This window comes from Octopus sinensis, linkage group LG28, assembly GCF_006345805.1.
Source record: "Octopus sinensis linkage group LG28, ASM634580v1, whole genome shotgun sequence".
In the NCBI taxonomy this organism is placed as follows: Eukaryota; Metazoa; Mollusca; class Cephalopoda; order Octopoda; family Octopodidae; genus Octopus; species Octopus sinensis.
This window is the reverse complement of record NC_043024.1, coordinates 17,692,728-17,702,727: the sequence shown is the minus strand read 5'-3', so window position 1 is coordinate 17,702,727 and position 10,000 is coordinate 17,692,728. Positions and strand designations below refer to the sequence as shown.

The 10,000-nt window shown below is 42.4% G+C and overlaps 1 protein-coding gene across 1 annotated transcript in view; it reads right to left on the bottom strand.

Moving 5' to 3' along the window:
• LOC115225739 (synaptotagmin-7) overlaps positions 1-10,000 on the bottom strand; it is a 562,082-nt gene that overhangs the window by 549,440 nt on the left and 2,642 nt on the right. The window lies entirely within an intron of this gene.

The following is a 10,000-nucleotide window of genomic DNA, read 5'->3' as shown; positions in this document are numbered from 1 at the left end:
AAAGAAAGAGAAAGAGACAGAGACAGAATCTGTGTGTCTGCATATGTGCATGTTGTTGTGCATGCCAGCAGGAAAGAGAGTGTGTGCGCATCCATCACGACAGTTCGATAATTGAAATGCATAGCAACCCAATATTTTGGGAGAGGTCAGAGGTTACAAGCTCTGACTAACATCATCATCCGCCCCACCCCAAGTTTGCCACCACCACCTCCCTTTTTCCAACTGGGCCTTCTGTTCACCCATGTTGCAGATCCATGCGAGCCCCTCACTGCACGCTTACCAGTGTATTGCTATGGGAAGGGGGGGAGGGTGGGGAAATGGAATGGGAAAGAGAGAGAGAGAGAGAGAGAAAGAGAAAGGGAGGGATGGAGAAAGAGAAGAAGTGACAGTGATTATTTAAGGTAAATCACATGATAAGGAGAGAAATGTAGTAGCAGCAGCAACAGCACTGTCAGCAGCATTTGTAGTAATAGCTCCGTCTCCAGCATCACCATCAGCAGAGGGAGTAGTAGTGGTGGTGGTGGTGGTGTTTGTAGTTAGAAAATGAGGAGAGGAGGAAGAGAGGAGGAAGAGAGGAGGAAGAGAGGAGGAAGAGAGAAATAATATATACACACAAACACACACACATGCATACATAGATATATAGGGAGAATGCAAGAGAGAGAGAGAGAGAAAGAGAAGAGGAAACAAGAGAGCAGAGAAGTTAAGGATGGAGGTGAGAAGAAGCAGGCAGTGAGAGAGAGAGAGAGAGAGAGAGAGAGAGAAGCAGAGATAGAGAGAAGCAGAGAGAGAGAGAAGCAGAGAATGAGAGAGAAAGAGAGAGAGAAGCAGAGCGAGAGAGAAGCAGAGAGAGAGAAAGAGAGAACGAAAGAGAAAGAGAGAGAGAAGTAGAGAGAGAGAGAGAACGAGAGAGAAAGAGAGAGAGAGAAGCAGAGAACGAGAAAGAGAGAAGCAGAGAACGAGAGAGAAGGAGAGAGAGAGAGAGAGAGAAGCAGAGAACGAGAGAAGCAGAGAATGAGAGAGAAAGAGAGAGAGAAGCAGAGAATGAGAGAGAAAGATAGAGAGAGAGAAGCAGAGAACGAGAGAGGTAGAGAGAAAGAGAGAAGCAGAGAGAGAGGGAGAGAAGCAGAGTGAGAGAGAGTGACAGAGAGAGAGAGAGTGACAGACAGAGAGAGAGAGAGAGAGAGCAATGGATTGAACATGTTTTGGTAGGGTTTTGTTGATCCAAGAAAAATGAAAACTACAGCCAGCATTTGACAGCATTTGAACTCAGAATGTAGAGGAGTGAAATTAAGATGCTTGATAGTATTTATTCAGATGCTCAACCATTCCAGCAAACTTTTATAAACTTGCCACTACCTAGCTGTCTGTGTATCAATGGATTTCTCCATCTATCCATCAACTTGCCTGCCTTCCTTCCTATGTGCCTACACACATACATACAAGCATGTATGCATGCATACATATATACGTACATATATACATGTATACATATCTATCTATCCATCAATCTATCTATCTATCTATCTATCTATTAATCTTTCTGTCTGTCTATCTGTCTACTTGTCTGTTTGTCTATCTGTCTATCTATCAGTCTGTCTATCCATCTATCTATCTACCTATCGGTGGATTGATAGATAAATTTTTCTATCTGTCTATCTATCTGTCTGTTCCTCTATCTATCTATCTATCTATCGGACTGTCAGTCAGTCTGTCTGTCTGCCTGTGTATCTGTCTATCTGTCTACGTGTCTGTCTATCTATTGATTTATCTGTCTGCCCATCCGTCTATCTGTCTGTCTATCTATCTATTCACCCATTGGTCTATCAATCTACCTACCTATTTTTGTATCTATGTATCTACCTGTCTATCTATCTACCTACCTACTTACCTACCTCCTATCTATCTATCTGTCTGTCTGTCTGTCTGTCCATCTCTGTTTATCCGTCTTTCACTCTCTCTTTCTTTGCTTTCCACTTTTGTCAGTTGTTTAGAGATTTTCTTTGTCAATTTTCCATCACAAACTTGTGTGTGTGTGAGTGAGACTTTGTATGAAAAAAGTGTACTTATATAGTAACACAGACACATACATACACACACAGATAATGCACACACACATATATACACATACTTGTGAGAAAGCATGTCTGTAAGCCTGTGTTGCTTGTGTGTGTGTGTGTGTATGTGTGTTCGCATTTACACAAAAGAAAAACTCACTCTGTACACATGCACATACATAGATAGATATAGTTGTCTGAGAATTCCTAAGTCAGAAAATTCAAGCGCTCATATCTCAGTCAGCAGAATGGATCTCATCATCATCATCGTCGTCGTTGTCGTAATCACTATCTCTATCATCATCATCATCATCACCAACATCACCACCACCACCACCACCACCACCACCACCATCACCACCACCACCACCACCACCACCACTACCACCACCACCACCACCACAACCATCATTATCATCATCATCACCATCAATTAATGTCCGTTTTCCATGCCGGCATGGGTAGGATGGTTTGACCAGAGCTGGTAGCAAGCTGGAGAGCTGCACCAGGTTCCAGTCTGATTTAGGCATGGTATCTACAGCTGGATGCCCTTCCTAATGCCAACCAATTTACAGTGTTGCTGCATGCTTTCAGGGTATCACTTAGCACAAGTGCTTTTACGTGGCCCCGGCATGTGTGCTTTTTTTTATGTGGCACCGGCACAGGGCTCCTCCAGGTCAATCCTCTTCATCCAGGGGGAACAGCATTAACACTTCTCCTGATATACTCTTTTACACGCTTCAGTCATTTGACCGTGGCCATGCTGGAGCACCACCTTTAGTCAAACAAATCGACCCCAGGACTTATTCTTTGTAAGTCTAGTACTTATTCTATCGGTGTCTTTTGCCAAACCACTAAGTTAGAGAGACGTAAACACACCAGCATCAGTTGTCAAGTGATAATAGTGGGACACAAACATGTGTATATATATATATATATATATATATATATAATCATAGGCGTAGGAGTGGCTGTGTGGTAAGTAGCTTGCTTACAAAGCACATAGTTCCGGGTTCAGTCCCACTGCATGGCACTTTGGGCAAGTGTCTTCTACTATAACCTGGGGCTGACCAAAGCTTTGTGAGTGGATTCGGTAGACGGAAACTGAAAGAAGCCCAAGTGTAAATGAAGGAGATGCAAAAGAGTACTCAATACCTGATGCTTACCAAATGTTACTTAAATTTTGTTGTTGATCAATAAAACAAACAAAAAAGTCATTTATAACAAGTTCCGGAAGTTTTAAATATGATGGCCACCACTGATTGGTCAGTTGTGTGTAAAGGAAAGATATTATTGGCTGATTAGGAGGTGACAGATGTATGTAAGATATTTATTTATTTATGCCAGAAAGCTTTTACATCACTGTATAAATACATCTAGAATAAATAAATAAATAAATAAACAAATAAACAAAAAATAAATAAATGAGTGGAAGATGAAGTGGTGTTATGTGAAGATATAATACACTTCTGTTATGTTGTAGGAGCCAGGGTTTGTGATGAGGATGTATGAGGGGTGCATTATATCAAGGATACTCAAGTTTGGAAATTTCAAGGGGTCCCAAATAATGTTTACATAAACTGAAGATTTACAGATACGTGTGTATATGTGTAAGGAGTATATGTGTCTTCATGTCTTCTGTAACATATACACTCACATTATATACCCTCTCTCCCCCCCTCCCTCTCTCTCTCTTTCTCACATGCACACACATATACAAGCCTTCAACATAATTCAAACAACCAGCAACCCTTAAGGACTGTTCCTAAATCAGGGACATTGCTATTACTACTACGGCTCACTTTCCCTTTCTCTCTCTCTCTCTACTCACATGCATTCTAGGCCACATGAGAAAGACTTAAAGATCCCTTTTAGGATGGCCAAAAAATACTCTGGTCCCGAGCAAATACAAAACCTGTACAAAATTTCATTAGGGCCCACACTGAACTTGTACTTCCCCCTTGATAGGGACAATGCTGTTACTGTAGTGACATCCCCCCCACACACACACCCAGACGAAGGGTCCTCCACCAGACACTACCTCAGACCTATATGTTGTTGGACTTGTTGGTAAACTTCTACAAATCTCAAGAGAACTGCTCAAGTCACAGAGATGGCTCTGCTGCTACAGACACACAGGTGCCAGGGATCACATCACAAAGAATACACGTCCTCTTTAGGACCAGGAAATACTCTAAACTAGCATCTCCATATCTGAGATGGTACTGCAACTGCTGTATGCAGACATTATGAGGGTGCATTACTGAGATGATTACAATCTGTGTGTTAGGGTTACAAAATACTTGAGTCATCATAAGTGACTGACCCTTGACCAGTCCCCCTCCTGGGGCTCCTTTTGTGAATTTCACTTTTTTGCAAGTGTTTGCACCAGGCTTTTAGTCAGAAGACACCTTCCTAATACCGCACCTCGCATCCATCTCAGAGGCCCTGAAAAAGAGCCAATAGGCACTACCTTCTCTCCCTTCCTCCTACCCAGCTCATAACCCTGAAAAAGGGGCAATAAGCACTGCCTTCCCTCCCATCTAGGTGATCAAACATAAAATTACTCACACTGAAACAGTGTTCACTTTTGTTTTTGTTTTTGCTTACATGGGAGTCAGGAGTGGAAGGGCAGGATTTATGCCTGTTTTTAGGGTCTTTGAAGGAAGGAAGGGCAGAAGGAAGGAAAGCAAGGAGGAGTGGAAATAAATAATCTTCAGAATAAGGTGTTGGTCCTAATATAAGTAGGTGTAAGGCAGTGAGCTGCTAGAACCATTAACCATGCAGGGCTAAATACCTGTCTTTGTGTTCTGAGCTCAAATTCTGCCAAGATCATCTTTACCTTTCATTCTTTCGGGGTCAATAAAATAAGTACCAGTTGAATACTGGAGTTGATATAATCGGCCTAGCTCCTCTCTCAAAATTACTGGCCTTGTGCCAAAATTTGATACAAATATTATTCTTATTGCTAAGGTGGCAAGCTGGTGGAATCGTTAGCACACTGGACGAGATGCTTGGCGGCATTTCATGTCTTTGTGTCCTGAGCTCAAATTCTGCTAAAATCGACTTTGTCTTTCACCCCTTCAGGGTCAATAAAATAAGTACCAGTCAATTACTGGGGTTGATGTAATCGACTGACCCCATTGCCCAAAATTGCTGGCTTTGTGCCAAAATTTGAAACCAATATTAATTGAAAGACCCAAAACCCATGTGGAAATGTTAAACCAAATTAACCCTTTTGATGTCTTGTTTTCAAAAGTTCTGAATTAAAATCTTCCACCAAACCTTAGTCACAATTTATGTTCCTAACACTAGCTTAATGGTAATTAAGTTATTTTACTAAATTCTTTGTTATATTTAAAATTAATTGAAAGAAACACAGAGCATCTCAACAGAAATATGGTAACGAAAGGGTTAAACAGAAAGGAGCCTCTTAAGGAACCAACATACAGTTTTCCATTCAAATAAATTTCACTGACAAGGCTTTGGTCTCTCCAAAGCTAGGCAAGATGAGACATTGGCCCAAGGTATTGTGGTACCATACAGAAGAGTTGAACTTGAAACCACCTATTTGCAAAGTGACGTCTGTTTTTGAACCATATGATCATTCCAGTGTTTAAGACATTGCTGCTGTTACACCACATAAACATTCAAAAACTCACCTGCACACCACCCTAAAACAGTTAATCTCCCATCACAACCACATACTGACATGCTGTGTCCTCTCTCTCCCTTTTAAACTGCTACGACAATGGCCTTTGTTTCTCTGAACCAGCAAGCTATAGGCTGTCTCCTCCCTGATCCATCAAGTATATTCAACCATTTCCATTCATCACTTCTACTGTGACTCCCTCATCTACATTGAATACCTTTTATCCAATCCTTCTTCCCCTCACTAGACGGTGCCTCCCACTAATGTGACTTTCCACAGTTTCTGTCTCATCATCAATCTTCTCAGGTTAAATGTTTCTCTGTTGAACTAATTAACAGAAACGTCAACACTAATAACACACACATTACGGCATGGCTGTGTGGTAAGAGGTTTGCTTCCCAACCACATGATTCTGGGTTCAGTCCCACTGTGTGGCACCTTGGGCAAGTGTCTTCAATTGTAGCCTCGGGCCAATCAAAGCCTTGCAAGTGCATTTGGAAGATAGAAACTAAGATGGCAAACTGGCAGAATTGTTAGCATTCCAAGCGAAATGCTTAGTGGCATTTTGTCTGTCTTTACGTTCTGAGTTCAAATTCCACCAAGGTTGACTTTGCCTTCCATCCTTTTGGGGTCGATAAATTAAATACCAGTTGTGCACTGGGGTCGATGTAATCGACGTAATCCCTTTGTCTGTTCTTGTTTGTCCCCTCTGTGCTTAGCCTCTTGTGGGAAATAAAGAAAAAAGAAACTGAAAGAAGCCCATTGTAAATAAATAATGTGTGTGCGTGTGTGTCCTGCCACCACTTGACAGCCGGTGTTGGTGTGTTTATGTCCCTGTAACTTAGCAGTTCAGTAAAAGAAACTGATAGAATAAGTAGCGGAAAATAGGTACTGGGACCAATTAGTTCGACTAAAACTCCTCAGAGTGGTGCCCCAGCATGGACACAGTCCTATGGTCTAAACAAGTAAAAACATATATATACATATATATATACACACACACATATACTCATACACATGTGCGCCTGTAAAGAGGGTGCTGTGACTGTAAAGGGAGTGTGGTGTGATTGTGAAAGGAGTGTGCTGTGAACCATCATATAAAGAGAGTGTAGTGTAACTGAAAATGGAATGTGGTTTGAGGGTAAGGAGAGTGTGGTGTGACAGTAAAGGAAGCATGGAGTGATTGTAAAAAGAGTGCGGCGTGATTATAAAGGGAGTGTGCCGTGAGTGTTAAAGAGAGCGTTTTTAAAAGCAGGTGTGATGTGACTTCACTGATTGCAGGTGTGTTGCAGTGTAGAAGCGTTGTCAACTGCATGTTGTTGCACTGTTCTGTTAAAACAAGTGGACAGCTGCATCAGTATAGGTGCACATGACGTGAGGGAGGGTGCTGAGGGGGAGAGAGAGAGAGAGAAAGGGAGTCTAGACAGAGAGAGGAGGGGAAAAGGGAGTAGAGAGAGAGGGATGATAAAGAGAGGGAGATATTTCGGAGTGACTGACGTAAGGAGATGCGGGGATATATGGAGTGAGGGTGGGGTGGGAGAAAGAGAGAGGGGGGGCATGTGAGAAGAGAGGGGGGGAATGGGGACGAGACACGGAGATGGAGAGAAATGGGAGCAATTATATGTATGTGTACGGGTTGGGGGAATGGAGAAAGGAAGAGTGTAAAGTGTTAAATGTGTGTGTGTGTGTGTGTGTATATATATATACAGAGAGTGAGAGAGAGAGAGAGAGAGAGAGAGAGAGAGAGAAAGAAAGAGAATATAGCGGCTGGCTCACACATACACACATATATACGCAAACACAACGTCTACAAACCAGTACATTCATACACACACACATGTACGTAGTACATACGTATAGATGCACACACACACATGTACACGCACATACACGTACACCAACACATCCGTCGACACATTTATACTACAATAAATAAAAGCATTAGATAAACGTAATCACTCCTTCCTGTACTGGACACGATGAGGTAGCTACGGATGGAACGTCACATCATAAATTTGCTTAGTGAGAACAAACATGACAGCGAAACGATGACGACAAAAACAATATCCACGTGCCAACACTGGAGGAGCCGCGACATGGTCGTGCGACGCACTTGAAATGATAACCGAATCACCCTCAAATCGCACCTTACCGTCTTGAATATAGAGACGTCACGTTGGAGAATATAAAAATGGGATGGTCATGGCCGGGAAGCCGTGATCGTGCCTTGGTTGAAGTCTGCTCAACTAGGACAACCACAAACCTCCACCGCTGGGACTAAAAACATCGCCAAAATAACAGAAGCTACTCTAACCACACACACACACACACACACACATACCTACACACACACACATACACACCTACACACAGTGCACACATTACACAACTGCAAGGAACCTGCACATCAAATGACCTTTAACTCATCCTCTGTCGTTAGCTCTCCACCGCCCCCATCAAACATGACAGAGTTCGTAATCCACCCACCTAATCTCATACAATAATATAAATAAGGAAATAAATGGTTATGATGGTTCCTGGTTAAGGCAGAAAGCCAAAGATTCGGAAGAGAGGAGTGGGTAAATTGATTATATCGACCCCCTTCCCACGGTACTGACTAGTACTTTATTTTATCGACCCGGTGGGACGAAAGGCAAAGTTAGTCTCGGCGGGATTTAAAGTCAGAACGTACAGAGCCAGAAAAAATACCACAAGGCATGATGCTCCAACGATCTCTATCAATCCAAATAATAATAATAATAATGATGATGATGATAATGGTTTGAAATTTTGGCACAAAGCCAGCAAGCTCCGAGTAGAAGGTAAGTCGGTGATACATCGACCCCAGTACTCAACAGGTACTTATTTCATCGACCCCGGAAAGTTGACCTCGGCGGAATTTGAACTTGGAACTCAGAACGGAAGAAATAGCGCTAAGCACTTCACCGGGCGTGCTAACGATTCTGCCAGCTCGCCGCCTCCGTCATCATCATCACCATAATAATAATAATAATCTTTTCTACTCTAGGCACAAGGCCCGGGATTTTGGGGGAGGGGACCAGTCGATTAGATTGACTCCAGTACGCAACTGGTACTTAATTTATCGACCCCGAAAGGACGAAAGGCAAAGCTGACCTCTAAAAAAATAACAGCAAAAAACCATAATCCTTTCTACTGTAGGCACAAGGCTTGAAAGTTTTTGGGAAGGGGGTAAGTCGATTACATCGACCTCAGTACTTGACTGATACTTGATTTATCGACCCCCGGCGGAATTTGAACTCAGAACGTAGCGACGGGCGAAATACCGCTAAGCATGTCGTCCAGCGTGCTAAAGGTTCTACCAGCTCGCCGAGCACTCAGAGAGCACAAACCTCCACCAAGGCAACACCAACGTCCTCTCAATGATGATTTTTAAAAGGAGAATATCTGAAATAAACTAGGCTGCTGTCACAAACGAGAATAATAAAAATGAACCCGACCGCTCTCAAAATTTAAGTAAAAAAAGCCGGAAAAATAATCCGGAATCCTTGTCCGGTACTGGATCGATCCCCAAACCTAATCAGTTTGTGCCAGTCACGAGGCCAAACATCCCTGAAAGTTTCATCCGAAACGGTTCTTGTCCATGGAGAAACACAGAGACAAACAAACGTGACTGAAAAGCAATACCCCGACCTTCGGTAAGGCGGAGGTAATTATTTGTAAAACCGGCAGGGTCACCGAAAAAAAAACAAACAAAAAAAAAACACGAAGCAAGTTCATAATTTACCTGACCAGTGTTACAGCAGAATACTTAATTAACAGGATCAAGATTACATAATTAACAGGTATGATATATGATATAGCTATCTTATGCTATGTAAAGTTGTAACCCCTATAGGGATCAAATTAACCCTAGGTCTGGAGGTGCTATGCTAAGGTGGTCACTGGTCCCGTTGCTAGAAACAGCAGTCAAAAAATCGCCCTCTTACCACCACATTGGACAATGTAGTGTATTAGTTGTATTGAACAGATGGAATGGTCACAGCTGGAATGTCATTGATTTGATCAATGAGATTTAGTCTGGGACATGTAGCACGCCATACACAGACACAGGGTATAACGAACCCACACTTGCAGATACACACACACACACCATATACAGGGTATAACACACAATCATGCACACACCGTGCAGAACACATGCTCAGAGTATAACACACGCATACACGGTGTATAACGAAAGTGCACATACACCATATAGAGCACATACACAGTGTAATACACATACATCAGACATTATGTACATACACAC